General features: G+C 32.2%; 1 pseudogene; it reads right to left on the minus strand.

Annotated features, from left to right (window-relative positions):
- Positions 1-414: 414 nt before the first annotated feature.
- LOC108220446 (cytochrome P450 71AP13-like) lies at positions 415-2150 on the minus strand (annotated as a pseudogene).
- Positions 2151-6883: the final 4733 nt, after the last annotated feature.

Consider the following 6883-nt stretch of genomic DNA (forward strand, 5'->3'; position numbering starts at 1 on the left):
ACGCCTATAAAAATGGGATAAGGAAGTGTGTAGAAAAGATTTGTTTAAAAGCGTAACAACTTCCTTGATTTTAGGAAACGTTTTCATTTAAATAATCTGAGCTTATAATATGTATATTATTATTTAACTCATATAAAAATTAGAAAACGTACACCTTAAGTCCTATAAATTGTAGAAGTCAACAGCGGCAACTGTGTGAAGTGTTCTGCTTCTGCTAGGACTCTATTATAGCTTTCTATTATAAAACAGCTCGCTATAATTTTGTTATAGAAAATTTCTTGCAACACAAGGTTAGAAATACAAAGCAGCAGGTTATAATAGTATAACTTAATCATGTCAAGCTAAAATAGGAAAATAGCTTGCTATATCTCTGTTACTTATAAAACCTGCAGTCCTGCAGGATTAGATTAACTACTCAATATAGCAGGCTGTAACAGGTCAAATACGTTATGTTAAGCTCAAATAATAGTAGCTTGCTAAAGTGTGTCATCATCAAAACTTGGGATTTACAACTTTATTCTCAGTTCCATGCATTGGTTCGGTTTTTCCATTCTATGATGGCAACTGGCAAACAACCTTTCATAGTTACTGTATTGCTAGCTTATCTTCAGAAAACCATGTTGAACAACAAGTTGAGACGTAAAAGGACCAGCAATGCTGCTAGAACCTATGCAAAGTGTGGTTTGGCAACCACGACCAGATGAGCTACTCTGTGCATTGAGATGCCGAAAAGTTTTGTCATATCAAGATCGTTAGCTTGGATCCCTGCGGGAAGCTCCCAATCAAAACTGTGAAGAAGTTGAGCCAGAGCAAGTTCAATAACTGCTGTTCCAAAAACAATAGCCGGACAACCTCTTCTACCAGCACCGAAAGGCAGCAACTCAAAATCTTGCCCCCTGAAATCAGTACTGCTTCTTATAAACCTCTCTGGCTCAAAGCTTTCCGGATATTTCCAGGATATAAGGTCCCTTCCTATAGCCCAGGCATTAACATAAAATCGGGTTTTTGCAGGAATGTCATATCCATCAATTTTCACATCTTCCATTGATTCTCTTGGGACAAGTACTGGCACAGGATGTAGTCGGAATATCTCCTTAATAATAGCTTTCATGTAATGCAAGTCAGGTGTAGATCACTCTCTAAGACAACTCTTCTTTTTCCAACAACTTTTCGTACTTCAGCTTGTGCCTTCTGCATAACTCGGGGGTTAATTATAAGCGCTGTCATCCCCCAATCTAAGGTTATGAATGTTGTATCGGTTACTGCTGCAAACATATCCTGCAATCACAACATAATGAATATCCATATAAATTGAAAAATCTAATGCGTAGTAAAATATGTATGATAGACAATGACAGAGGAGAAGGAAATGCTACTGACCGACATAATCGCTTTCAGATTATCCGTCGCGAGAGGCAACTCCGTGTCCTGATTCTTCTGAATTTCCAGAAATTAAGATATCAGTAAGGTCTTTGAACTCTCCTTTATCTTCATTTGGATTTAGATGTTCCTTGATTACCTCATCAAAGAACTCGTCAAAGCGCTTAAAAGTATTTTGAAGTTTTAATTTCATGCCATTGAGTGTGTAAATAAATTCCATTGAAGGAAAAAAGTCTCCCAAGTTAAATCCTCCAAGCAAAACCTAAATATGTACGGCCCACGATGTAAATACGACGGATTTGTTCGTCATATATTGTGGTCTGATAAAATTGAGCAGTGGGGTCCACGTGGCTGACCTTACGACGGAAGTGATAACTTGCGACGCAATTTAAATTGCCGACCATTTTTTTTAACTTCAGACGCTAGCAAAAACGACTGAAACTTTTCGTCATAAATGGTACTAATTACGACGAAAAAGGCGGAAAAAATCCGTCGTAAATGACCAAAATTGGTGTAGTTTGATAAAAAGCACCTTAATTTTGATGTCCTTATTTCATTCATCCTTTTCTAACATTTTTTTTGATATTTCGTACCTAAGTGTACCCAATTCATCTACCTAGCTAGATGACACTATTATATTATTATGTTTGCCTGTTCGTGAACCAAATACATATTTAATTTGGCACTTCCACCAACCCTTCTAACACATCCTCCGTGCTCCTTACGATCAAGGGCACACGACCATATGTAACTCCATAATCAATAACCATCTCCCTAATATATATAGATTCTCCAATTTTTACATAAAATATTTTTCACTAGTTGGCAAAAAATGAGCTGATCTATTAAGTCTATCTACTCTCACCCATATGACATCATAATTCGACTTGATTTTAGGTAATCCAACATCAAAATCCATCATGACATGCATGTTCCATTTCTATTCTGGAACTTCTGATGGTTGCAATAATCCATTAGGCCTTTAATATTCTGCTTTCACTTTTTGACATGTTAAACATCTTATTCACCCATTCCGTAGTCCCTCATTTCATGTTTGGCAACCAATACTACTTATTTATGTCCTTATACATTTTTATACTCTAGATGAATAAACATCTTGAATAATGAGATTTTTTAATATCTCTTCCTTCAACTCTGGTTTACCAAATACGAGAAGCCAATCTCTTAATTCATTGATTATCTTTTGGACTCTTGTATTCATCTTCAATTAACTCGGACCTTCTTTCTTCTACTATTCTTTCTTGAAATTCTAGGCCTTTTCTAGCAACTCAGGTCCTACGATCACTTCGAAACATCTATCCTCAGTTTAAACACGAATCAGTCAAAGTTCTTTCGGGTGACATGCATAGATTTGTGTCTATGTAAGGCAAGTGTTCTATCTCCCTCTTCTATCCACATATTTGATTTCATATCGATTTTTCTTCTAAAGACCGAACAAAAGAAAGTGGCAGGACGAATATCATTAGTTCGATTTCAGCACCATGCTCGAGTAAAGAGTTTTGACATTTTTTTTTCCCATATAGCTAAAGTAGGTTTAAATTAATTAGATTGGTTGTACCCTAAAAATGAATTTTGTCTTGTTAAACAGATTTAGACTTTTAGTTATTAACATAATTTCCACTCTTCAATTACAAAAATAACAAATGATGTTGTGATAATTAAGGATATCTATATAATTCTTGTGTTGTTTCATAACATGAAAGTGAACCTTAATCAGCTTGTCCACATATTCTGGATATTTATAAAAAGACATGTGAAGCTATTATAATTAGCTAAAAAGTTAAAATTTATGTTGTAGGAGGCTAGCCTAAAGTTACGTGATTCTACGATAGTTTCAAATTAACTTCTTTTCTTTTGCCAAGTAACTTTTTGTGTCTCTTACGCATCTTGATGAAACAAATAATTTAAATGATAAACGAGATGGCAAATCTTGAGATTAACTAATTTTTTTATTCCACCTTATCTCATATATATTAAAACAAATTATGTCATTTTTTAATATTTTATAAAAATAAAAGTACACTCCTCACCAATATAAAATGCTTATATTTAGATGAGATTTGAGTTTGGATTGAAATTTTTATAATCAATTCAAATAGATGAATAAACTCTTCTAAAACATTAAGGCCCAATATTGGCCCACCCACTAATATTAGGTATAGTGTAGGTCATTTCTGTTAAGTATTATATAAAGATAGGGAAAGGGGTGTAGCTCAATTCCGCAGCCGGCCCAATATTGGCTCACCCACTAATATTAGGTATAGTGTAGGTCATTTCTGTGAGGTATTATATATAGATAGGGGAAGGGGTGTACATCAATTCCGCCGCCCTCCTGCAACACACCTGTTCAGACACTCTGCAACACACATGTTCAGACACTTTAGAAAATAACACATCTCAATATTTTAGCCTTTCTGTATATAATTATATTGTTAGTGCTATTTCACTAGCCAACAATTATTCAAATCATATGTTGTGGTTATGTACTCTCTTTGGCATGATTAACAATATCAGGTATAAGTTGTACTCAAATATTGAAGTGATTTGTGAAATCATATATTAGATGTGATTAACTATAATTCTATTATAATGTTTTTTTATTTTTAGTTAGAATGATTATTATTGAATTTATTATTCTTGTGTCGTTTTTTTTTTAAAGGATTATAGCTGGAGAAGTATGGAAAATAATGAAGAAAATGCTCCAAGAATATGCAAAATTGGTAATACATATATTATACTTTTTATTCTTATTGTATTAGTTTAATTCTCATATCAATTAAAATTAATCGTGTTTATCATTGTTGATTGATATATTTCAAGTTGAAGCATCTCAATACATGGCCTATATGAACAAAAATTGGCACAAGAATCTAAATAATAATTTTCATGAAATTAAAATTAAACAAATTATTGATATTAGAATTACTTAAATAACATTAGAATATTTAATATATTTTTTAAAAAAAATAAGAGTTGGCATATATTTAAAATTTTATTTTTGTATATTTAGGGTATTGTGTTATTAAATGAAAATATAATTTTTTATAAAATACATAAATAGTAGATACTATTATTTTAACAACATCTGGTCTTATGCTTCTAACAAAAAATAAAAAAACATTATAATAGAATTATATTCAATCACATCAAATATATGATTTAACAAATCACTTCAATATTTGAGTACAACGTACCTTATATTGTTAATCATGCCAAAGAGAGTACATAACCACAACATATGATTTGAATAATTGTTGGCTAGTGAAATAGCACTAACAATATAATTATATATTGAAAGGCCAAAATATTGAGATGTGTTATTTTCTAAAGTGACTGAACAGGTGGGTGGGCGGCGGAATTGATGGACACCCCTTCCCCTATCTATATATATTACCTCACAGAACTGACCTACACTATACCTAATATTAGTGGGTGGGCCAATATTGGGCCTGCGGAATTAGGGTACACCCATTTCCTATCTATATATAATACCTAACAGAAATGACCTACACTATACCTAATATTAGTGGGTGGGCCAATATTGGGATTTAATATTTTAAAAGAGTTTATTCTTCTATTTGAATTGATTATAAAAATTTCAATCCAACTCAAATCTCGTCTAAATTTAAGCATTTTATATTGTTGAGGAGTGTACTTTAATTTTTATAAAATTTTAAGAAATGACATAATTTGTTTTAATATATTTGAGATAAGGTGGAATAAAAAATTAGTTAATCTCAAGATTTGCCATCTCGTTTATCACTTAAATTATTTATTTAATCAGGATGTAAGAGACAAAAAAATGTTACTTGGCAATAGAAAAGAAGTTAATTTGAAACTATCATAGAACCAGGTAATATTAGGTCAGCCTCCTCCAACATAAATTTCAAATTTTCAGCTAGCTAATTATAATAGGTTCACATGTCTTTTTTTAAATATCCAGAATATGTGGACAAGATGATTAAGGTATGAAACAACACAAGAATTATATAAATATCCTTAATTATCACAACATCATTTGTTATTTTTGTAATTGAAGAGTGGAAATTATGTTAATAACCAAAAGTCTAAATCAGTTTAACAAGACAAAATTCATTTTTATGGTACAACCAATCTAATTAATCTAAACCTACTTTAGCTATATCGGAAAAAAATGTCAAAACTCTTTACTCGAGCAGGGTGCTGAAATCAAACTAATGATATTCGTCCTGCCACTTTCTTTTGTTCGGTCTTTAGAAGAAAAATCGATATGAAATCAAATATGTGGATAGAGCCTGCTACCCGCCACAATAGCAAGTGTATAGAGCACTTGTTTTATTTTGCTAACAAATGACTACTTGACTTCCCAATTATAGCAAATCTTGTTAAGTACATATTAACAATCTCATCGGAGACCCCAATTTAATGATTAAATTAAAAAATGTTTATTAAATATATTTAGATTTGTTATAATTTTTCAAAATAGTCAAAAATCATAGAGATGTATTTAGATTAATGGCTTCACATTGTTTAGAACTAAATAGTTAAAATTGATCAATTTGATAGGCATAATTATTTTTCTAAAGACCACATTTAATTAAATCTTACCTATAATATATAAAACTAGTATCACTATACAATTTCAAACTAGACAATTTCAAATTAATTTTATATCTGCTATACCAAACAATAATATTAAAGTAATAGAAATTGTTATTAATAAAAATTTTAAAAACAAACAACCACTTGTATAAACGAAAACAAGTCTCGGTTACTCATAGAAATAAAGTTTTGATCATCCAACATTTTTATGCGATCACATATCAAGATTAAAAGTTAAAATGTATACGAATATTCACCACAAAAAAGTAGGACAAAACCGACCACGTAAAATCGACCGCCGTGTCGGGATAAAATCGACGGGCACAAATCGGTCGGTTTTAACGAAAATCACGTTGTTCTGCTTTTCTGGCAAGACTTCGACTTATTTAAACCGACCGAATCAATTTTGTTCCGTTTTAGAGCCGACTTGTCCGGATCATGGCCGACCAACCCGTCTGTCGGTTAAGTGTTTGGGTATCTTTAATTAGTTTTTAAATTATTTGTTAGACAAACCGATGTCGTTTTGTATCTAAAGATAAAACCGAAGGGCATTCGCTCGGTTTTAACTCTATTTTTTTATTTTTTAATATATTTATTTATCTGGGAAATGAATAATAGATACGCGTCAGAGAAGCGGTACGACGACGTTTTATGTTAAAATACGTAACCGACCGCGCGGTGGTCGATTTTAACGCCTTTTTTTTTTTTGCAAAATCTTTATCTCTCTCGCCAGTCTTCTTTTCTTTTTCCCCATCTCATCTTTTTTCCTCTCCTTTCCCAAAATCCTTATCACTCTCTACCCCCTCTACCTAAAACCTCCCCCCCCCTCCCCCCGCTCTCTCTCTCTCTCTCTCTCTCTATCTAATAGTCAAATCATGCAGAAAATTACCTTGGGTTTTTT

Source organism: Daucus carota, chromosome 5, assembly GCF_001625215.2.
Source record: "Daucus carota subsp. sativus chromosome 5, DH1 v3.0, whole genome shotgun sequence".
NCBI classification, from domain to species: domain Eukaryota; kingdom Viridiplantae; phylum Streptophyta; class Magnoliopsida; order Apiales; family Apiaceae; genus Daucus; species Daucus carota.